General features: G+C 37.1%; 1 long non-coding RNA gene across 2 annotated transcripts; it reads right to left on the reverse strand.

Annotated features, from left to right (window-relative positions):
• Positions 1-669: 669 nt before the first annotated feature.
• On the reverse strand, positions 670-10,014 carry LOC129441728 (uncharacterized). 2 transcript variants are annotated; one of them, XR_012365421.1, is made up of 5 exons: positions 7,824-10,014; positions 7,327-7,363; positions 7,199-7,238; positions 7,046-7,097; positions 670-1,428 (listed from the first exon to the last, which is right to left on the reverse strand). It is a non-coding gene; the product is annotated as an uncharacterized lncRNA (long non-coding RNA). The 2 variants fall into 2 exon arrangements; XR_012365420.1 differs by having other exon boundaries at positions 7,327-10,014.
• Between the last annotated feature and the right edge of the window lie 14,910 nt (positions 10,015-24,924).

A 24,924-nucleotide genomic window follows, 5' to 3' on the forward strand; every position in this document is an offset into this window, starting at 1 on the left:
TTAGCTTAGCACAAAGACTGGAAGTGGGTGGCTTTAGCTAGCATACTGCTCCCAATAAGTGACAAAATAACGCGATCATTTTCCTATTTATGTGTTGTGATTTGTATAGTCAAACCGTGTACAAATAACAAGGTGATATGAGACACAGCGATCTTTTAACATCTGGTGCATTTCTGCTCAGACCCATAAAGTGCCTTTTTTAACATGCCACAATAAATTACCTATATGGTATTTTGAGCTAAAACTTCACATAATATACTCTGGGGACATCAAATATTTATTTAATATCTTAAAAACGTCTTGTGGAATGTCCCCTTTAATATCCCAGATAGCAGACAAACAGTGAATCAACATTGAAATGATGTTAATCCATCAACCAAATTATCATTGAATCAACATTGAAATTTTACATTGATTTTTCATCAGGTTTGCACCCTGGAATAATGTTATTTCAATGATGCAAAATCAATCTAAATGGTTACAAAACCAATCTTAATTCAACATAAATTCAATCACTTAAGGTAGCAGACCAACAATGAATCAACATAGAATTGATGTTGATGCCATTAACCAAATTATCATTGAAACAACGTTGACATTTTTCATTGATTTTTCATCAGGTTTGCAGCCTAGAATAATGTTATTTCAATGATGGAAAATCAATCAAGATGGATATAAGATCAATGTTTATTGAACATCATTTCAATAGTGTAATTAACAATATAGCAACATTGAAGCAATATAAAAAAACAAGCTTTATCTACTGCAGGATTCAATGTTACTAAATCAAGTCTGTTTTGACTAGTTTTTAAATCAGAGACCATGTAGGGCTACAATTAACATACTTTAAACCAAAAAGTCACTAACTTGCAATACACCCACACAGTTTACACAGGATACATCACACTCAAGAAATTAAATACCACGAGCAAATAAACGTATATATATATATATATATATATATCGTAAAATACAATTGTATGATTCAAAATTATTTGCCATAAAATACAAAAGTACAAATTAAAATTATAAATATTATTGACACTAGAGGACTCTGTAAAATTTAGAAAACATCATAAACATACATCAGCAAAATGAATTTGGAAAAGCAATTCAATTTCAATTCAATTCAATTTTTAATGACCAGATACAGGTACCATACAAAACTCAAAGACACAACTGTACTTCTTGAAACATTTTGAAATTGAAACATTACCACAGTTCATTGTTTAGGACTATTCAGTAACTGAAGCTCCTCCTCTGATGCAAATGTGATGGATTTACTTCACATTAAACAGAGACACTGTTGAACACTGCAGGCCCTTTTAACCACCAATCCGTTCACGGGCATAACATAGCTGTTTTTGCACAGTCACAGCAAGGACATACTCTGAGGTCTCCTAAATTTCATTGGTTCTTGTGAGACATCTAAAGAATTAAAAACAAGCAGGAAGTTAGAACTGCAAACTGTGACTACATGGAAAAAATATTTCCTAGACAACATAGTAGGGGAGACCGGGGTTGGTTGTCACAATTTTTACTCATACATGAATTGCTCATCTTCAAAAAATCTTTCAGCAGTAATTCCTACATGAAATGAAACTTTGGAGTCTTGGCTTTAAATGTGTATACTTTTTATTTTTAGAATGTATTGTAACAGGAAGTAATTAACCATCAAAGACACTCTGACACAATGTGACAACCAATCCCATCACGGGGTTGGTTGTCCCTATAGAAGTTCAATAGGATTTCAGTGATAAATTGGGATCTGAAAAGATAATGTGTAACTTTTTAGTTTTTTAAGCTAGAAACTCCAAATAAGTTTTAATATGAATCCACCCCTATGATAGTTGTTATTAATGCCCCTTATGTTTAAACAATGAGATTAAAGTGGGTAATCGGTTACTTGAATAGGCTTTATGCCCAGCTGCACTATGAACTTCAGCCAGCTCCTTGTTTCCTGTCTGCCATTATTGGACAAACTGATTAATCCAGGTGTGTCTGATTATTGTTGTTGTGACTACGGAGGTCAGGCACACCTGGATTGATCGGTTTGTCCGGTGGTGGCGGACGGGAAGCAAGAAGCTGGCTGAGGTTCAGGAAGTAGTGCAGCTGGGCATATATTGTCTACTGTGTTGAGAAATAAAATGAAATAATTTTTAGTGTTAAAACCTCTTTATTTAATGCTTTATTTAATTTATTTTAACAGCAAACAAAAACACACAAACAGACAAACAGTCTTAAAAGGTCTACATGTCCAATATTCTTATGTGACAACCAACCCCGCAAGCTATGTGACAACCATCCCCAACCGACTTCTTGACAAACATGATAAGCTAGCTGCCACACGGCTTTAACTTGATCGCTAAAAGATGACTCAAAATAAAGCTAATACTTTTGGCTTTTTAACGAGTGTTTTGTTTTTGAATAACTAATATCCTACAAGATCTCAACACAAAAACAACATCAACATGAAAATTTACTCTGACCCATAAAAATAAAACATTGTCTCCTAACCTCAATGTTTTGTGTCTGCTCAGCAAAATTACAAGTGCAAATGAGTAAGCTATTAAAGGCTAACAGATTGATATCAAAATTGTTCCACAGCGCCATGTAGTGTGTCTGTAATAAGCAGTGTGACAACCAACCCGTGAGACAACCAGCCCCGGTCTCCCCTATTGTGTATGGAAGAGTGTGGTTCAAAATGAGATATATCACAGTATATGAGTGTTTCAGCTTTGTGTTTGTATTGTTTTTGGAATGTACAAATTTGCCACTTACTAGTTAGATTTTAACTAAATGCTCACCACCGTTTTAAAATGTAGGTTGGAGTTAGTGTTAAAGGGAAAATGCAAAAAATAAATAAAGGATAAGTCTTAGTGGACAGAGTCTTGTTTTTGAATCAGTTGTTTTTTGTAGGCTATTAAAGATATACTAAGCATTGGAGATGCACCAAAAGTAAAATTCTTGTCCAAAGCTGACAATTTAAAAAAAAACATATTTTTCTAATTATTTTGCCAATTTTCTCAACATGATTGCACAATTAAAATTTTCAAAATGTCCTTTTTACTATATTTAGTTTACATTATTTAAAACATTTTTTACATTACAGCAGTCATTAAATGTCCTTTTTACACTTGGCCACTTCTCTGATCAGATTCATTTGGTCACATAAATGAGTTAATGTTAAAGAGTTAATCCGATGTACTATTCTGCACAAATGGTAAATAACATTTTCACTTAGGAAACATTGTACTGTATGTTGAGCAGCGAACGCCGCTTGAGCGATGTAGTTTGACGATCCATTTGCTAACAGGACAACAACTTTTATCAGAATGAAAAAAAAAAGAGACTGAACAAAGAAAGTAAAAAGCGACAAGACCACTTCGAAACAGACTCCATGATCATTACCTCATAGCACCTTCATATTTATAATCTCCATATTTAAAGATCTCATATACAGGTATTTTCCTTGTCTGGTTTGTGCATATTCATACTTGTTTGTATGCCTATTTCTAATGTTATGTATGCATAAATATAAAATACAATGCATACTATATCTTCTATAGCCTAGAAAATAAATAACTGATTTTAAAACAAGATTCTGTCTATCAACCCTTAATTTTTTGTTATCTTTAGTGCATTTTCACATTAACACTACCTTGAACTTAATACATTTGAAAAACTGTGATGGGCATTTAATTTAAAGCTAATTAGTGAGGGGCAAATTTGTATATTCCAAAAACAATATAAACATAAATCTTAAACATATATACCGCTACCATGAAATAAAATGACAAATTGTGTGGGATGGATTTTGTCATACCGCCCGCATTCACGGCATTTCTGCAACTTAAATCAGGCTCAGCAGAGTGTGTCGACTGCCACGGGTGTTTGTACAAAAACTATTATGCGAGATAGAGGTAGTGATATAGGGCTGGACAATAACGCTCCATTCAGACAGCCAGCAACCAGCAGTAGCAGAGCGACGCGATCTCATTCATTTCAATGGAAACCTGGCGACTTCCGGCGGCACGAGCGAAAGCGACCGTTGGCGACCGTATCGGCATGTTCAGCGATGCGAGAAAGTTAATAAAAGTTTAACTTTATGCAAATGTTGAGCGAATTTTGAGAGAGGCTACCAATGAGAACGAAGCAGTGGAGTTCACGTCATCCTTCTCTCTGCAGTTACTGGAGTGGATGGTACTCATTTGTTTATGACAAGCAGATTTAGAAACGCCTCATTGAAAGAGACGGGCGACACACAGCGATAACGTCGCTGGCTGTCTGAATGAAGGGTAATTAAATATCGATATATGTCGCGGTATAATTTTTTTCAATGATATGGCTTCTAAACACATTTCCGATATTTCGATATACATTACTGCATCCCGTTGCCGTTCCCATGTCACTTCCCACGTTCAGACAGCCAGCGACGTTATCGCTGTGTGTCGCTCGTCTCTTTCAATGAGGCATGTTTAAATCTGGTAGTCATAAACAAATGAGTACTATCCACTCCAGTAACTGACAAAAGAAGGATGATGTGAACTTCGCTGCTTCATTCTTATTGGTAGTCGCTCCCAAAATTCTCTCAACATTTGCATAAAGTTTAAATTTTCTTAACTTTCTCGCTACGCTGGACACGCCCAAACAGTCGCCAACGGTTACTTTCGCTCGTGTCAGCGGAAGTCGTCAGATTTCCATTGAAATGAATGTGATTTACTGCTGGTCGCTGGCTGTCTTAATGGGGTGTAAAAACACTTATTAAATGCCGGTCAATGCGCTTCTTTCTTTAGAGCATGTGGCGTCTTTTGCAGCTAAGCAACCATGAGCCGTGCATTCCGGAAAACAATGCCTGATAGAATTTAAACTCTCATCTGTGCCTTGGTCAAATCATATCATTGTTATTATGAGATCAATGAATCTGCTGTTCGCCCAGAGAAGAGCTATCACTCAGAATATGAGAAGGAGGTGCGGCTTTAGTTCGTGTCAAGTCACAGCTTCCAATGGTGACACCAGGGAGGGAGAACAGGAGATGTAATGCAACAAAAACTGAACTACGAATGAGAAAAATCAGGTTCACGTGTTAAAAAGGGGGAAAGAAACGTGCAATAGATAAAAGTATGTAGGCAGCTATTCTTCTCGTTATGAGTATATGTATAGACGGTTTCATCGGACGCACGTGATACACGTCTGGATCCGAACCTTACTTCCGGTTTCCTTTTTTTGATGGTCTGACTTGTTGCTAAACTGATCTCTTGAACAAATGCCTCGTCGAAAATAACAAATGTTTTTGTTTCTTAGGTAATCTATGTGTTGATTTTTGTGCTTGTTATATAAATAAACTACGTTTAAAAGAACTTTGTTGTTATTTATTCTTAGCGGAGTTTACCGGAAGTTACGTGCGGATCGCGACAGCCGCTTGTTTATGTTGTTACTGCTGAAACAGTCTATATGAAGTAGTATGCTAGTGTCCAATATATTATGTAGCTTGCTATGCAATTACAAATAGAGCTTTGATATAAATGTTTCTGTCCAACTATCTTATGTATCATTAAATAGCCTACTACCATTCAAAAGTTTTCGGGTCACTTACACTTTTTCACATTTTACTATAATAGTGAATTGATAAAAATTATGGCACTATGAAAGTTAATACTGTGATTGAAGAATTTGTTATTAAAATGATCAATAGTTTTAGAGCCCTGCATTACAGCATTTATCACTGACTGAACCTTATTAATATTAAAGGTGAGCCCTAAAGTCTGATTATTTGACAGTGAGTTTACATTTAATTTTGTATGAAGGCTAAATACAAATAAAAAATTAAAGCAGTCGAAAATGAACAAAGAGAGACAGATTTAAACACCAAGTGTACACGTAATGTGTCTCTCTCGTCCACTTGTGATCTGATCGACGAAAACACATCTTAAAGGGAAATTCCGCCTTGAAATGATCCTAGGGTTAATAACAAACGTGTACCGAGTTCGACCGTTCACTGGAGTTTGTTTTCATGCTAGTCTAACGTGACCAGTGTTATTGCTAAACGCAAATTAGCATGTTATGGTAGCCTTCGGGGCATCAGTGCATTAAAAACGAAATCGCTATGTCTATACTACTAATAATGCTCAAAATAACCCCACACTTACACTGTAGCACAATGAGCGTCTCTATATGTAAACCGAAGCATTGAGAACTTTGCAAGTGTACAGGCAGTTTATTAAAAAGAAACACTTACCGTTCACGTCTGGATCACATATCCATGCGGGCGCCATCTTGGGAAAACTGAACTCTCGCGTGAAAGCACAACACCTGTTCAGGGCAACAACGTTTCACGCGAGAGTTTAGTTTTCCCAAGATGGCGCCCGCATGGATATGTGATCCAGACGTGAACGGTAAATGTTTCTTTTTAATAAACTGCCTGTACACTTGCAAAGTTCTCAATGCTTCGGTTTACATATAGAGACCCTCATTGTGCTACAGTGTAAGTGTGGGGTTATTTTGAGCATTATTAGTAGTATAGACATAGCGATTTCGTTTTTAATGCACTGATGCCCCGAAGGCTACCATAACATGCTAATTTGCGTTTAGCAATAACACTGGTCACGTTAGACTAGCATGAAAACAAACTCCAGTGAACGGTCGAACTCGGTACATGTTTGTTATTAACCCTAGGATCATTTCAAGGCGGCAAGGCGGAATTTCCCTTTAATACCAAGTTTAACAGCCCCTGGGATATTTTTCCTCACGTCGATGAAAAAGGAGTGTCTAAGCTACGTATATGGTTGCTTTTTGTATGTGATTTTAAGCGGAATCAGACTTTTTCCATGTTAAACATTAATCTGTGTGCTTTGATGGATCACAGGCAAAGGACAGTGCAAATTGTTCATTTTGTTTCATTGCTTTTGCTTTGTAGCTACTGGAAGCCATGTTAACCTTGGCATGACACGGCCGGGCCATCGTACAAGTTAAAACGCGTTCCGAATGGGTGGGGTGGGGGGGGCTAGTTATATAATATAACATAAAAACTTAAGATTTACATTACCATAACATCTTCTCTCTGAAGATTCACTCAGCTTCTTCTAACTTTGGCAAGTCTTTTAAAAAGAGTGATAGAGGTAATATGATAGAGATTAGTAGCTAGCGAATACACTTCAGTTTATACATTTTGTATATTACTTAATTAATTGCCATTTACCTTTCATTATGTACTGTGACTGGATAATCCATTCGCTGACCTTTAATAAAAAAAATACAAAGATAAACTAAGTAATAATTAACAACACCTGTCACATCATGTATCAACTGGCAGAAAGGCACTCTTACCATGTGGGAGAGAACGCAGGAAATCACTCTAATGGGCCTACAAAAAGAGAAATAATGAAAGGGAAAAACACTCCCATTAGGCAAGTTTTGAGCCAAACATTGGTTGTAATTTTGGTGAAGTATTGACTTCAGCCACGTCAAGCTATAAGGAATGTCAAAATACATTAGAACTTTTAAAATATATACTCTTCTTTAAGTAGGCTAAATAAACAATTCGTATTATTACTGTTCCTAAAACAACAACAGGCTTTATAAGGTTAGCTATAATATAAATAAACTGAACAGTTCTGTGCAATTACATTAAATTAAGACATATTTACAAAAACACCCACGAAAAATTAAGCCTTAACAAACCATTGTAAACCGCAAGGTCCTGCTACCACACCATTACTACGACATAAACTTGCAAACCTCCCCTAACAGTAATTACTAACTAAGCTGTAACAAACAAGACAGCAAGAAACTTATGCAAAACTTATTAAATATTTTAAACTTACCTCTAAAACCCCGCTGGCACTGTCGTTGTCCTTTCGCGCCCAAACTTAACGTTCTAATCTTCTGCGCTTCTAAACTGAGTGGCGGTTGGCAACTGAAGGGTCATTACTGCCACCTACTGGACTGGGTGTAGCGCATTTAATAGTCAGTGGGGGGATTTTTTATTATATACTGTGTTCTTTGGGCTATTAAATATTAACTGAGCAATAAATGAAAATTAAAGTTAATTTAAATTTCACACGCTTTTTTTTCTATAACACTTTACATAATTATATGCAAATTTGCTAGACAAACACTATAAGAGATATAAGAGCAACAAAACTAATGTTATTTATTTCATAACTTTACCAATTCCTGCAAAAATAAAATTAAATAATAAAATAAAAATTATAATGTCATTGATTTGTGATTATTAATTATATGTTTTGACTTATAATTGTTGTTTGTTAATATACACTTAGTTGGCAGTTTTCTGACGATGGTAAACTAAGGCATTTTTGTCTAAGGCATTTAGGTCATTTTTGTTAAACGTATTTAAAATAGCTGTTGATTCCCCAAAATGATCATACATTTGAAATCTTCTTGAACACTCACATATTTAGAGATGATCTGACCAGATAATTTTAACTTGTCTGATGGTGGTCCTGGGGGGGAAAGGTCTTTAGGTCATAAAATGAACAGGACTTTATAGGATCGTAAATATTTTCACTTAATTATACAGAAATTCACCCAATTTGATTTGTGTTAAAGTGTGCAGATGAAGCTGACCAAAAATCAACATTGAGTCTATGTTTGGCTTTTCAACATTGAAAAATAAATTTATTATGAACATTGATTCAATGTTTGGATTTTCAACATTGAGAAAGCAATACATTAGCAACATTGATTCAATATTATTTAACATTGAAATTTCAACCTTGACCATAATGATGATTCTGATGGAATTTCAACATTTAATCAATGTCACCTTGCTATCTGGGATACTATACGTAGTATTGTATTATATTGAGTTTGATAAAAGGGGTCTAATTGCTTCATATAGGGAATGTGGAGTTGATGTCACGCGGTGTTGCATTATGTGTAATCCGCCATATTTGCAGGCATGCGTCCTATCCCGCTGTATTTGAGTTCACGTGTTGGAGGTTGTTTTTGTATTTTCTGTCGAGATTTTAATAAACTTTGATATGTTTGGTCAGTACTGCTCGATCAAGCAGGTCACGCGATCGTTCAGGGAGGAAACTGAACAACGGAATACGTTTTTCCAGCTTTTATTCGTGGAAAAAACAAAGGAAGCTGGTGCAGGAGCTGACGAAAAGACGCCGGATCGCGTGGTTTGCCTGCTGCAATCAGGAGAAAAACGTTTACTTTTAAAACAAATCCCTGCATCAGCGAGAGTGTGTTCGCTGCATTTTCAGTCATTCAGTAATTTGTGATTAATAAAAGCAGAACCTGTGAAGACTCTGCCATAATCTTGTTTGGTAATTATATCTAGTTTTGTATGGCAGGGTCCTAACAGTAAATGTTTTGTGTGGGAGAACGTGGTTTTGGTATTGTCATATCAGACCACGCTTTTCTTGTGTCTTGTGACTTTTCCCCGCTCCCTTGTATTCTCTTGTCATTGTGACTTTATCCCCGCTCCCTTGCATTTTCCAGTCTTTGTTTTTATGTCTTGTTTAGTCTAGTGTTCTGTTTTCATGTGTGTATATATATATATATATTTATATATATTTATTTATATATAAATATATTTAGGGTTTTGTCTTGTTTGTATTGTGGTTGTCTTGTGTTTGTATGTGTTTTACAGGTTCACGTGTGCTTCCTCACAGGTGTTCCTGCTCTGTGTGATTGCCTCATCATGTCTTCCTCACCTGTTGCTTGTTATCCCGTCATCTTGTCTGTGTATTTAATCCCTTTGTGTTTAGTGTGTCTTTGCAAGTTCGTTTGTCAAGATTGTCAAACATTGTCAAAGTTTGTCTATATACTCGTCTGTCACGGCGTATGTTCTCGCCATTTCTAGCTATGCTAGTTTCTAGTCTTGTTTTGTGTCTGATTCTAGTTTGTGGATTTATTTTCCCTACCCCAGTCTGAGCTCACTGCTACCTGAGAGTTTTCCTGTGGACTCTGATTACTCGACGGCTCTCTGGACTGTTTCTCTGCTGCCTGTTACGGACTGTCTTCAACCTCTGTTGGATTTATAGACTGGTCTATCTCTTTACGGCGGAGACTCATCGCGGCATTGTTGCTGTCCACTGGAGAGGTCCTTCATCACTGGAGCTGTCCAGCTTCTCTCATCAGTGTCTCTAACGCTCTCTCTCTCTCTCTCCCTCTGCCCGCCGCAGGATTTACCCCTGTCCCAGTGGCTTCCGTGACGCGGCGCTCATGGGAGCGGTCTACGCACCCTACCCAGTATCGGGGTCTCCATACTTCCTCCCACCGTTCGTTGTCTGGCCGGAGCCCGAGCGTGTGTGGTTCATCGTTCCGGTGCCTGTGTGTGTTCCCCGTCTCAGCCGTCTGCCCTGGTGTGGCTTTATGCCCAGACGTGCCATTGTCTGTTTGCTGTCATTTATTGTTTAAATAAAACCTTCTGTTAACTGCATTGGGATCCTCTGTGTTTTGTGCCTGACAGAACCACTTAAATTGTCTTGTTTTTATGCTAACACTGTCAAACTAACTTGCAAATGTAAGTGATTGATTGATTCATTCATTCATTCATTTCTGATCACCCTAAACACATGAGTTATAAAAATAAATATTTAGACAATTTTGACGATTGTAACACATTTTTTATTAAATGCAACTGCTCAAACCCACTCCTTGTGACTCTTTAAATAACAACGTTAGCTACATATTTAGCATTTTGTTTGTTTTAATAACTTTGCTATAGCAGAAGTGCCATCTTTTGAACATGTGTTGATTCATCGCACAGAATACAACGGAGAAATTATTTTATAGAATCATTAAGATACGTAGGTATTAACACATTGTTAGTAAATAGCTGGTTTGCCAACCATAAGACTCCAAAAGAAAAAGTGTCACCTTACTATAAGCTTGAAGGGGTTTATAGCTCTTAAACTCCTGCAAAGTGTAAATAAAGTCCTGCAAAAACAAGGTAATTGACCAGATATGTAAGCGGAGGTAGTGCGCCTGGATCCATAATCCAGTCTTGGGCTGCTAAATCATATGGATCTATGTTGTTTATTTGTCCAAATAAAGTTTTTTGGCAGTAGCATTTAGTTTCTCCCGATAGGGTCCCTTCTCTTTTTCTTTCAACTTCTCGATTTTTTTCCGTTCTTCAATTTTACCTAGTTTTAGCTTAACATGCCCACAATTAAATGGCATAGCGGTCGGCGGTGCCTCTAAACATGGCGCCCACGTCCCATAATGCAACACTGCGGTGACGTACATTAACATTCCCTATATCAGTGCAAAAACAGTAAGTGTTTTCGTGGTGCTTTGACAAACAGTGTCAGCTTTGTTAATGGCAAAGAAAGTTTGGGGTGGTTAGATTGATGAAATATAATGTGAAATTAATATTAATTTTCAATAAATCAAAGTATTGTGTTGTGTCACACATTATTAGTTCTACGTCACATGTATAGTAGACCATTATTTGTCAGTGGGTAATAATTGCCTTTTTTACCGGCTACCACCACCAAGTAAATTTCAGATCTTTGGGAAACACTGCAACGTTTAAGAAAACAAGAAGGCATGTGCAAAAGATGGCAAGTAAAATAAAAAGCATATCTGTATGCAATACAGTTTCATTATTGTTCATTATTATCCAGAGCGCCTTAATATAACTTGAAAAAAATATGTGCGACCAAATCATATTTTGCGCCAGTAACTGAAAAAGTTGGTAGCGCAAGTGCCACCAGTGGAAAAGGTTAGTGTAGTTCCCTGCTGTAAGTACCTGATTGCTGCAGTTTTCTCATTAGAGATTTTAGGTATATATTGTAGGTAGTTGATATTACATTTACATTTAGCAGATGCTTTTATCCAAATAAGTGCGGTCTATATCTATGTCTAGTATATTTGGAAGAAATGGGTTTTTAATAGGGATATCCCGATCCGATCATGTGATCAGAAATCGGGCCCGATCACATGGTTTCAGACTCGATCAAAATCGGACGTTACCTCCCGATCAGGACTCGGATACATATGCAGGATTTAAATTGGGCCAGGGCCTTCAGGGGCTAAGCCGGGGCACACAGACTGAAGGTCTTGCTATGCTCCGCGCCAGTGTACGCACTGCGCTGGTGCGTGTGAACTGACAAGAAGTAAATAATGACGTGTTTTCAATCATAGGCTTCACACTCGTGCATTTGGTGCACCCACGACAAAACCGTGGTTTTACTGCTCATTTAAATGACGCATTGATCGTTTTTGTCACCATGTGCTCAGTTAATCCACATTGGTACGCAGATCCACGTCTCACTCAGAACCTCAAAAACGCACATTTGTGCAGGATCGTGACATTAAACATTGTAGAATGAGTAGAGATAAGAGATAGAGAGAGAGGTAAGAATGGTACCCACGTCGAAAAAACTTGATAGAAGTCTAGAAACAAAGTATACTGCTATATAGCCATGTCACTTATCTCATTACAATATGTTAACTAGATATAACTGGATACAACTTATTGTATAGTTTAATAAAATAATGTATTTGATTATAAAAATCAATTATGACCTAACCATAGTGATTCTTTAACTAACTGCTGACCAGCTTAGGGAATCTCTATGGCTTTTTTATTGTTAATTGAGCCTTTTTGGGTAGCCTATCTTATGCCTAGAATTAGTCAAGGAGGTTGAGTCTTATAACTTCCTTCAAAGTTTGATCAATTGTGCATTATGAAATGTGCAACAAATGCATTTAGGGTGTCAGACTCATAGATTTGCATAATTTAAATTTCAGGATTTAAAGTTTGGGTCAACATGTGGCACAGCTTTAAAGCTGAAACTTATAAAATCCTATCAGAGGTCCAAAATGTCAATCACCGCGTTTACATGCACCCTAATAATGCGGATTTTGTCAATACTGCGACTATACTTTACCTCATGTAAACGCAATAATTCGATAAAAATAATGCGATTAAGCTCATAATCGCAGTAAGTATAGTCGCATTAAAAGAGGTGGCGTACGCCGTTTATAATCGCAGTATGCGTCCATGTAAACGCTTTAATCGCATTTATACCGCACTAATTAAGTGCACGTGTGTTTTAGTCACGCACCTTAAGCACAAATTCGTTTTAAACTTGACATAGGAAGTTTTACATGAACTCCGCCAACACGACTCGCTGTCAGCAGTCTGCCTTCATTCAGAAACAGCTCAAATAACACGACAGCAGTGTATAAAACCTTTAACTCTTTCACAGCCAGCATTTTTTTAAAAAGTTGCCAGCCAGCGCCAGCGTTTTTCATGATTTTCACCAAAGTTTAATGCCTTCCAGAAAATGTTCTTCTTCAGATATATAAACATACAATATACCAAATGAAAGAACAGACCCTCTGCTTTCAAACAAAAAAACCCGTTTCATCCTACCTTGAGTAGTTCTTTTGTAAACAGCTTTTGAATATGGGTAGGTTTCTGCAAAAACACCACATTTTGAGCAAAAAGCAGGGATAATTCCATGTTTGTGACTGACTTTTCATAGAGATCCCATTCAGAGCGATCTTTACAACAGACACAGACATGCAGCAGCTTGCCATAGGGCAATACTTCCGGGTTTAAAAAGTTGCGGAAGGGTGCCACCTGGTGGATAATAGCGGTATTGCGGAAAGACGGAAAATCTTGTCATTGACGGGGAAGCGTTTTCTCTTAATTGACGAGATATCTCGTCAATGACGGGGAAAGAGTTAAGGGACATTATAACGATAATTATAACGATAAATATATTAGTGACCACATAATGATAACTTCATGCTAATTCGCTCAACAAGCGCGGCATTACCTAATTTTGGATATTTCTTGTAATAAAAACTTTTTTGCAATTGTTTACATGTCACTGAATGTATGCTGTTCTTGTTGCATTTACACAGCGGGAAACCAGCAGATGTCCTCAACTCGCTGCGTTTCGCGTAACTAAACAATTAATGTAGTAGGTTAATATCTTACCTTTTGGCGTAGTCCGTGTGGTAGAAAAATTTCACGGCAACAACTGCATCAGCTCTGGATACCTGAGGTAATTTTATGTTATAACCTCAGCAATGAAAGAGCTTTCTACTGCATTTTAAGTGCGTGTGCACTTCAAGTTCAAATATTTGATTGGCTGTCAATGGTTTATCGTTCATCATGTGCCAAAATCGCTATCGTTATAGTTGTTGTGTGAGCTCTGCTATTATCTTTAATATAAAATGATTTTTAAAGCTATATTTTTATATCATGTGAAAGCCCTTTACAGGCACTGTCATATTTATATCTTCATCACGGCACCGGATAATGAAATACATCCATAACAACGTGTTTGTCATTTAACGTAAGTAAATTAAAACAGTGGACCATATATGTGAGTTCATCGTTTGTGCTCTGCATTGGACTTTGTGTGAATAAGCCGAAAATAAAAACTGCATGTAAACCGGAGTAAAGAGGTTAGCTCCAGTCATGTAAACATCTTACTGCGATTAAGACCGTACTCACATTATTGGAAATAATCGCATTATTGGTGTGCATGTAAACGTGGTCATTGAAACACACCAGTGGCTTTGCTGTCATCAGGATTAAACATGTTACCCCTCGAACCCCCCTCCCAACAGAGCCTCTCCACAAAATAAATCCCAATTTAACCCCTGTACATATTATTTATATTCTCATAATTTTTTAACACATCTATAGTTATGCGCTGGCACAGAGTTAGACCCTTTCGACTCCACACAGAAACAGCAACGCGTGCGGCATGACATAAGGAACATCCTGGATCAGGTTTTTTTTCGCTCTTTTTTATTCTTTTTTTATGTATTATAGAAGTATCTGATCGGGACTCTGTATTGGCAGATACTCAAAATCAAATGACTCTGACTTGAGGGCAAAAAACCTGATCGGGACATCCCTAGTTTTTAATTGTTTTTTTTAATGTGGCAAGTAGGGCTGTAACGGTATACCTGTATGGCGGTATACCATGATATTAACGTGCACGATTATCATACCATAAACATATTTTTGCATATTCCTGGTTTTGGAAAATAATATAATAAAGGTTATCTGACATGCGCTGCTGCGCATATGCAACTTCATTCCACGTGACTGCTAGACTCCACTCATTTATGTACAGCAGAGAAAATGTCAGAGCCAGGGACTACAAATTCTAACCTCCATCCCTCACCGGAAAAAAAGTAAAAAATCTGCAGTATGGGAATACTTTGGGCATCCGAAAAACGAACGTGGGGTTGTCCTTGAAGATCTGTGCAGATAAAGGTGTTTTTTTTTTTTTTAAATAATTTAAACCAGTATTATTTCCGTATAGTGAATAAACTGTAACACTGCATACCGAGCATTCATGGTTATTGTTTGTTTCCTGTTCCTGGTCTGTTTTGTATTCTTGTTCATGGTTTTGACCCCTGCCTGTATCTTGTATTTATGCTTTTGGATTACCCTCTGGATTTGTTTGCCTGCCCTTTTGGGATATTTAAATAAACACTGCATATGAATTTGTCTCTCTTTCGCTTTGTGTAAGCAGCCCTACGTTACACTGATCTGTTTTCGGACACAAAGCTGTTATATAAATGCGCCTCTAAAGGGAACTGTTTGAGAAAAGTCTTGATGGCATTTTCTTTCCGTCTAATCTAAGTATAATGCCTGATAAAGTGCTGTTTATAAGCACACATGTCTGCTTTGTTTACATGGGAGTGCTGGTAACCTCACTCTCTCTTGCGCCTTCTCTCTCTCTTTCTCTCGTGCACTCTCGTTCTCTCAAAACACTAAAGCCCATTTAAGTGATTTATATTACAAGTCAATTTTAAGTTGATTATACGTAGGCCATATCTAAAGAGAAATAACTTATTCCTTACTATGTTCAAATGGGAGATGCAGCTTTATTTTGTCTTTATTTTTTTTTTCAAAAGTTTATTAACTTTTTTCAAAAAACGTTTAATATAATAAACCAAATATTCATTCAAAAACCAAATCAGTTGCATTCATCATTGTATCTGATGATGATGATAATAATAATAATAAAAATAATGGTTTACAGATGATACTATATAGCGCAAAACCCTGATAATTTCCAAGACGATTATCATACCGTGAAAATCTTGAGCGGTCCACCAGCAGGGAGAAGTGAAGGAAAATGAGTTGGAATGTGACTTAGTTCCCCTTTGTAAAAGTAACACAACATGCAGCTCATTGGTTGAACGTAAGGTTCTGGATGGGGTGTAGGAATGTATGAAGGTGTAAAAATATGCTGGTGCGGTCCCAGTGAAAGTCTTGTAAGTGAGTAGTAGCGACTTGTATCAATCGGTAGCCAGTGGAGAGAGATGAAGAGTGGGGTTACATGAACCCTTTGGGCTCCTGTAAGATGATTCGAGCTGCTGTGTTCTGAACTAATTGGAGTGGTTTAATAGAGCATACAGGATGGCCAGCAAGAACAGCATTGCAGTAGTCCAGCCTAGAGATTACAAGCGCCTGAATCAGTAGTTGTGTGGCATGCTCTGTGAGATATGGCCGTATCTTCCTGATTTTGTATAACGCAAAACAGCATGATTGATTTCTTGCTGTTTTGAAAGGAGAAATGGTTGTGTTGATGAGATAAATGGATAGGTTGTGCTGTAGCATGGGCTGTGCCGGAAAAACAAGCAACTTTGTCTTAGAAGGTTCAGCTGGATCTAGTGTTTTTTCATCCAAGGCGAGATGTCTTCTAAGCAGTGCTGCTATGGTGGGATCATTTGGGTGAAATGAAAAAAAGATCTGTGTGTCATCAGCATAGCAGTGGTAGGATAATCCATGTGCCTGTATGATAGGTCTTAAGGATGTTGTGTAGATGGAAAAAAGGAGTGGAGCAAGCACTGATCTTTGAGGGACCCCAGCGACCTTCTTCTGGTGAGCTGTGGACCGTGCACCCTTTATACGAAACCCTGAAAGTGTTGATGATATGTGCAAGTGCTTGTGTGAGCGTGTCTGAAATGGCCTGTAATAAATGGGAGGGGATTGTATCAAGGGTGCATGTGGTGGGGTGGGAGGAGAGACGCTTAATACCTCGGTGTCAGTGAGCAGAGAGAAAGAGGAGAAATTGAAGTCAGATGTAGAGTGTAGAGTATTCTGAGATATGTGGTGATTAGAATTGGTTACTGAAGGATGAAGTTTTGTTGGTGTAAAACTTTGCAAAGTCATCAGCTGACAAAGAGGAGGTGGTTGGAGGGGGACTGGGAGAGAGTTGGAAGTTATGAACAGCTACCTTGTGTTGGGTGCGTTAGTTACCTAGCTGTAGTGACAGCATCAGAGAAAGAAGAAAGAAGTGACTGGTAGTGACAGAGATCGGCCCAGTTGTTAAACTTGCAACATTTTCTATCAGCAGCTCTGAATGTAGTCCATTGCTCATGGAGAATATCGGACAACTATGGCCAAGAGGGAGTAGCACAAGCTGGTCTGGATAACAGAGGACAAAGTATCTAAACATGATGTAAGAGTAGAGCATAAGGTGCATGGATTAAAGTTCTCCATCGTAGCGACGGATTTCCGTCGATTGCAGCGAGTCTACGACGGATTTCCGTCAGTTGCAAAATTATTAAATTAACTTTTCATAAAGACGCCGTGTATTCACCTTGTTAAGTGGAATGTGATCAAAGCCTGGAGTGGAACGAAATCACGTTCCTCTCTCCACAGTCCACTGTAAGCGTTCTGTAATCACTACGCACGAGATCCACTCCGGGTTTTCTGGCTGTATCTCACGTTAAGCTGAGGTAAAACTTAATTTCTGCTAGCATGGACATACTTGTAATGCACGAAGGATCCGATGTTTTGGACATCGATAAAGGTGTATAAGACCAATGGAGATTAACTTGGCTTAGCGAAATGAGGAAGATTGGCAAGCCTTTCAGTTTGTGGGCTAAGAAAGTCAAACAGCCAGGTAATTTACGTGTCTTTGCACAGTAAGCCCTAGGGTCCTGTATTTTGGGGGTAATTAATTTGTCTCATACGTGATCGTTTTTGACTGCTACGCTGATCTAACCAGTGGCTGATACAACGAGTTTGTTAAACTCATGGGTAAACTTCACGTGGCGCCACAAGAACCAAGAGGCAGTCAGATGACATCAAAATCCCGTGAGAGCGAACCGAGAACTCATTAGACGAGACTGCTTCCGAATGCTCTCGCAGTACTTTGATGTCATCCGTTCTACAGTTGCATGTGCGCGTGGTCAGGAAATCTTGACGTTTGTACATGTATCCGCATTCAAAAACAAGTGATTTTAAATTGAAACAATAACAACAGTCTTTATGTGCGCGCTGTTTCTGTGTGAGGGGAATAAGCCAGTCGCGCATTCGCTTCTCTTAGAGCTTGTGAGTATTTTTGCCGCTTTATTGGCCTTAAATACACATAAGGTTATGCGTCAAAAATCCCGTCTTTGCAAGTATCCTCAAACACGACCATTTAGGGCTTAGGAGAAAGTAAACAGCAGAAAAAAGGGTAACTTAAGTTACATTTTTTACCTTTACTAAAATATTGTTTATTATCCTTATTTCATCACTGACTGTTTATCCTTAGTGAGCTTGAATTTTGTTCTTGTGTAATATACACAAGTTGCGCACAATGCGTTGTTTTAAGTGCATAACATTGCGCATAAAAAGCACCTCAGCTCTGCCTCTATTGTGAAATAATAATTTGTTGATAAAGGGTACAGTCATTCAATGTACAACTGTCACTATGATTACAGGCATCCTGTGCGAATTGAACACGAGTTTTATTCGAGTTGCTCGTTCAGGGTTTATATTCATACATAAAGTTACTGTATTATAGCTGTGACTGTAAGCTGTTGTGTGAGCAGAACAGACCCTGTACAGACCCTGGATTGTTCGTTTATGTGCACTGAATAATATGATATAAACATTTCTGTACCACTTTTAAAAAAAGTTGTATTTGTTCACATTATTAAATGCATTATATAACATGAACAAACTATGAAAAATATAGAGTATATAAGCATTTATTAATTCATGTTTATGTCCTTAAAGTAATTGATGTTAGTTCATGGTGCATTAACTAATGTTAACAGTTTCAACCTTGATTTAAAAAATGTATAAGTAAATGCCAAAATTAATAAGATTTACAATTAATAAATAATTAAGATTCATTAAAGGTGGTGATATTAGTATTTCTTTTTATATAGTGAGTTATTTAGCTGTTTCACCTTAATCTGAAATGCCCTGCAAACTACATCTTACAGAATCATTTTTTTTAGTTTGTCACAAGTAGATTAACATGACGGGATAACGTTTTTAACCCTTAGTGCAGGAGTCACAAGTGTTTTGTTTTAGACAGATATTAAAGGTAATGGTTCAATTAAAGGAAAGTAAAGCTGTACATTAACAAACTATTAATAAACCTATCATATGTTGTAATTAAGTGTTAATTCACAAAAAAACATACTCGCACTGCTGCTGTATTTCATAGTGACAGTTGTCAAACCTATAAATGCCACAGTAGACTTCAATATGGCATTAATGGCAAAAAACATCTCCCCTTAGAATGCTATTGGTCTCGCCTGTTTACAAGGAATATGACTTGGCCTGAAAAAATTTCAGTCAGAAGAATTTTTTTCACTTTAATCCATGAAGGTGTCAATGGCAGCATCAGCATCTAAAGACAGGAAGTAAGATAGAAGAAAAGATGCCACATCCGCGGAGAGGGATACTAGGGGAGACAGAGCGAAGGTTACACCTGAAATAAACTGGAGGCAGCGTGGGCATGATGAAGGAAGGTGTATGTTGAAAGTGATCAGATAGATGGAGAGGAACGACCTTAATGTTGTCTGTAGTGCAGTTGCGGGTGTAGATGAGATCAAGCTGGTTTCCAGATCTGTGGCAACAGTGGTGAGGCGAGTTAGGTCGAATGAGGAGGTGAGTGTGTGGAATTCCATTAAGAGTTAGGAAACAATTCGTCTTTGTAAGCTATTTAAGGATATAAAATACACAACATTATTTTTCCAATATGATTTTTGTAAATAAAAATAAAACAACTTTACAATAAGGTTGTATTAGTTAACATTACTAAATGCATAAGTATACATACATAATAAGCAATGTTGTTTTTCAGCACTTGGAACATCTCTGCTAATGCTCAAAGAGAGCAATTTTGTTTTGTCATATTACGCCACATTTCTGATGTAGATGTGCATAAGGTTATTGTTTGATGCACACAGGCTTCAAATTTTAGGCCTGTAATAGACTGGGGACACATTTAAGATGATATAAAAAGTATGCATTCAAGTGTGTTTATAATTACAGTCTAAAAAGTTTCATTATGCCTTTGCCAGCATATTTGTGTAGCACACCAGAAGGTGCAAACTGTCGAGAACACATGAAGCTATATGGGAGGATCTAAAGAACTCACACTTTTGGCACAAAATAGCTGGCTTTTTCATTCAGTCAAAGCTTGTTAAACTATACATTGAGCAAACTCTAGGTGCAGAGCCGCCCAAGCCACTAAGCAACACTAGCAATTGCAAAGGGCCCCATGGCCAACAGAGGGGCCCCTAGAGTCACTGCTAGGCAGTGGTTGAAAAAAACATACACCAAAAATTTTAATTAAATAAATAAAAAGAAATGGACCTACAGCAGTCTTTATCAGGCATCATGATAAGCACAGTTGTTATTTATTTAGTTCTTTATTATGGCAAGTTCCCCACTTATCTTGACCCTGACTGACCCTATGATGTCACTCATCACCTGATCATTGTCTGTCAGACTGTCAGTTGTTCGACTTCATGTGGCGCTGCAAAAACCGAAAGCCGGATGACGTCAAAGTACCGCGAGAACGATCCGAGAAATCATACAAAGTGTAATTTTGTTTCGCTCTCGCTGCACTTTGACATTTTTGTTATGCTATTTACGGAAGGGATAATATATATTGAGGCGGAAGTTATAACGAATGATACTATTAATCTTGTTTGTGGTGTTTTAGATATTATTGTTAATTTTTTTTATTTAAAAAATTCCAACAATTAAATGTTCTATTATCTTATATAATATTTTATTTAAATGTTATTCTATTTACTCTATTTCATTTAAATTATATAGGCTGTTGTTTGTGCCTCTTAAACTCTGGTGTCAATTAAAAATGTTTCCTTGATGGTCAGAGAAAATTACTTTATTAGTCTTTTTATTCAGCAAGTTCATCAGTGTTTGTACGTTGCACTGCACTGCCATTCAGTTCAGTGGTATCATATTTTTCCTGTAAGGCATCAAACATGGAACTCAAATCAAGAACTCAAGGGGGCTGTTTCCCTGACAGGAATTAAACTAGTCCTATACTAAAATAAAAGTAAGAGCTGTCCAAACTGGAAAAAATGCTTGCACTGACATATCTTAAATACACCAGTGCCCTTTGTTTTGCCTCAAAATGCACACGAGTAATGTTTTTAGTAAGGCATGTTTGTTAAAACTAGTTACAGTATGTTTTTTAATGAAACTAAGGCCGAGTCCTGGCTTAAGATAATCCCTGTCCGGGACCACCCCAAGGCCTTTTATTGTCATTCTGTACATGTTGCCAGATAAGAACGAAATATGTACTCAGGACCAGCAGCGTAAAAAAAGATAATTAACATACAGTATACATAGAATAATTAAAACATAATTTAATAGACAAAAAATAAAAATAACATAGTAGATATAATATGTACAGTGTAGTTATAAGGTAGTCATTGCTTTTCTTTAGGCCTTACTTAAAATGGTCAAAGGGGCCCCCGACCAAATTTTGCTTAAAGGTGTAATGTGTAGGATTTAGCGGCATCTAGCGGTAAAGTTGCGAATTGCAAACAACATCTCAGCCCATCGCTAACCGGCTAGTCCGTGACATGTTTTGTGTTTTGCACTTATCCGTTTCACCTGGACTCTCATTGACTAATTACGCCAACACACCACACCTGTTGTATGTTTGATTGTGTTTGTATTTATACGCCTTTGTTCCGTCAGCCTGTGCCGGATGATTGTCATTACTACCCTGTCTGTTCTCCGTGTCACATTTTTGATGTTCCTGTGTTTTGCTTACCTGTACTCCTCGTATTTTGTTCCAGTTTTATTATTAAATGTTATTTATTTGTCCGAACTCTGCGTTTGTGTCCTCCCTCCACTCCCGCGTCGTGACATAAACTTACTGTAACGTTTTTATATGTTGACATGTGTGACAAACCATAATACTGCACAAAACAGTAAAGTTATTTACGTAGCAGCTCTGTACACACGTTGCAGTGTCACTCTATTTACAAAGTAGCACGTTGTGCACGTGTAGCAATGTTACTGTAACTTACATACTGTAGTAGCATATTGGACACACATGTAGTATTGTTACTCTGACGTATTAACAAATCAACACGTTGTGCACATGTAGCAATGTTACTGTAACTTACTTACATACATAAGAGCATATGTACACACATGTAGTATTGTTACCCTAACGTATTTACAAATCAGCACTTTGTGCACATGTAGCAATGTTACTGTAATCTACTGTACATAGTAGTATTTTGTGCACACATGTAGCAATGTCAATCTAACTGTATGTCTGTAGTTCTGTGTATGTGTCATTTATTGGGATCCAGTTCCATATTTCCAACATATTATCATGCACTTACTTACAAGCCTTGTTTTATTTCTGTCCACTTTAGAGACTTCTTCAGAAGATGACCCAGGTTTTATTCCTGGGCTAGGATTTTCCCTCTGGCATAATCATACAATACCACAAAAGTATTCACAAACCTATCTTTGCATTGTCGTCAAGGCATCAAACACATGTACATAGTGTACTTTGCATTTATTTCTATTATATTTTTGTTTCTTTAAATTTGAGATTTTTTATGTTAATTATAATTGTTGTACAACTGCAGTTCCAGCAGCCAAAAGATAAAGAGTAAACCAAAGAGTCATGTGATGTATTTATTTTTCATATACATTAGATATATATATATATATATTTTTTTATACATGTATGAACATTTTTAACATGTCCATAACTATTCTATCACCACTTATGGTTATTGTTATTAATATTTACATAAGAGGGACAGCTGTATAGTGTAAAAACAGAACAATGTATGACAGTAACGCCGCCTGGAGAAGTCAGAGAAGGTGGTCTTGCCCCGATGGACGGTTGCCTATGCAGTCAGAAGCACCAATGCTGGAGAAAATGTTCTCTTCATTGGAGTTGATGTAACAGGACCTCTCTCATAGCTGAAAAACACCATCAAGAAATAAAGTGCTATATTACACAGTTACATAATCTTGTTTGACATTGGTTTATTGTACTGTTATCCTACATTTTGTTCTCAAAAACAATCAAATCTAATGCAAGTATGATCTTGATCACGGACAGATAACATGAAAAATGTAATGTGTGTGTAACATTATCACCGATTGTGTACCACAGTCCATTACAAACGACATAATTGATGATAAAGTTTTTAAAAGAATAGGCTTTTAGAATAAAGAGTCCTTTCCACTTGGTTAAATAATTAGATAAGAAATCTGCTCAAACATTAGCAAATTGACATTGTAGGTTGTCATTATAGTACTGATAGCCATCATTTGAACTTGTGGTAAAACTATGCAACGAATAGATTTACCATGTGTATGCACAGTATAGACGTAATTTCAACCTAAGTTGCACTTTAAGTATTCTGAAAGTAATCATTATTGGTCACTTGATATGTATTGTACACTGTCATGTTACGTGACATTAAAATCCACTTACATATATTTAACCGTGACATGGGGAAAACTTTACTCTTGTTGGTGATTATGCTCATCTTATAGCTTTTAAACAACGTTTTTTACGTACATTGATAGAGTTACAATTGCTAACTTACCTGTCCAGGAGAAAGCAGGCAACTTCGGCGTTGTTTTTAAAACATTTGTCCTGTATTAGCGCAGTCCATCTGGGAAAAGCCAAGCAATATTTATCCTGGATTTATGGTGTCGTCTGAACATGATCATCTTTTCTCTTCTGACAGGGAGGGGCGATCAGTCTTGCATAACACAATACGCGGTGTACTCCATTCGATTCAATTTCACTTCTCTTTTTCTAATAAGTTAAATATAGCTTCTAATAAACCGTACTACAAGAACGACGACGACTGCTTCTAGTACTCCTGCTTTCTCTTCTTCGTGTGTTTTCGGCGCGACAATGGGAGCTGTGGCAGCCGCCTCCAATAACACCGACGAAGAAGAACAATAACATATTTACGAAACACGCTCTGTAGAGCAGTTTGTCCGTTCACGGCTTCTGTAGAAAGATTATGGTGACGCCCATGTAAGGGGACCCACGGTGTATGTAATTAAAACGGCTCAATCTAAGGTAATAAAAACATATTTGTTTTTTATGTAAGGTCATTAAACACCACTGAAAACATAGAAATTTATAATATATTCATTTTCTGTCAATAAAGCCTCCTAAATCTTACACATTACACCTTTAAGGCCCCCAAAGGTCTACGGCTGGCTCTGTCTGGGTGATTCATAAAAATGCCTGAGTGTGCATGGTAACGGGTCTAAAAGAAGTTGCACAGTGGCGGAGCTAGACTTTTAAAACAGGGGTGGCAAAGGGGTGGCAAGGTATTATTTTGGGGGGTCAATATACAAAGTGTTCAATTACACTAAAAATAAATTATTTTCCACTGTATATAGATTAAATTAAAGTTGTTTATTTGCACCTCACTTTTGCTTCTTTAGAAAGAAGTTGGTAACATCGCTTTTTCTCTTCATTCTGTTGTCCCTATACAAAGGAAAACTTGGTTACACACCTAATGAAGAAACCAAATTTTGGAACAATTTGCTTGTTATTATTTACCATAAGTACACCGTTACTAATAATAAAAATACTAAAGTAATACATTACGACAAAATCTGAGTATATTGAGGTCTAGCCTATTTGACAACACAAGGATAATTGCTTAACTCATTCA

This window comes from Misgurnus anguillicaudatus, chromosome 22 (genome assembly GCF_027580225.2).
Source record: "Misgurnus anguillicaudatus chromosome 22, ASM2758022v2, whole genome shotgun sequence".
NCBI lineage: Eukaryota > Metazoa > Chordata > Actinopteri > Cypriniformes > Cobitidae > Misgurnus > Misgurnus anguillicaudatus.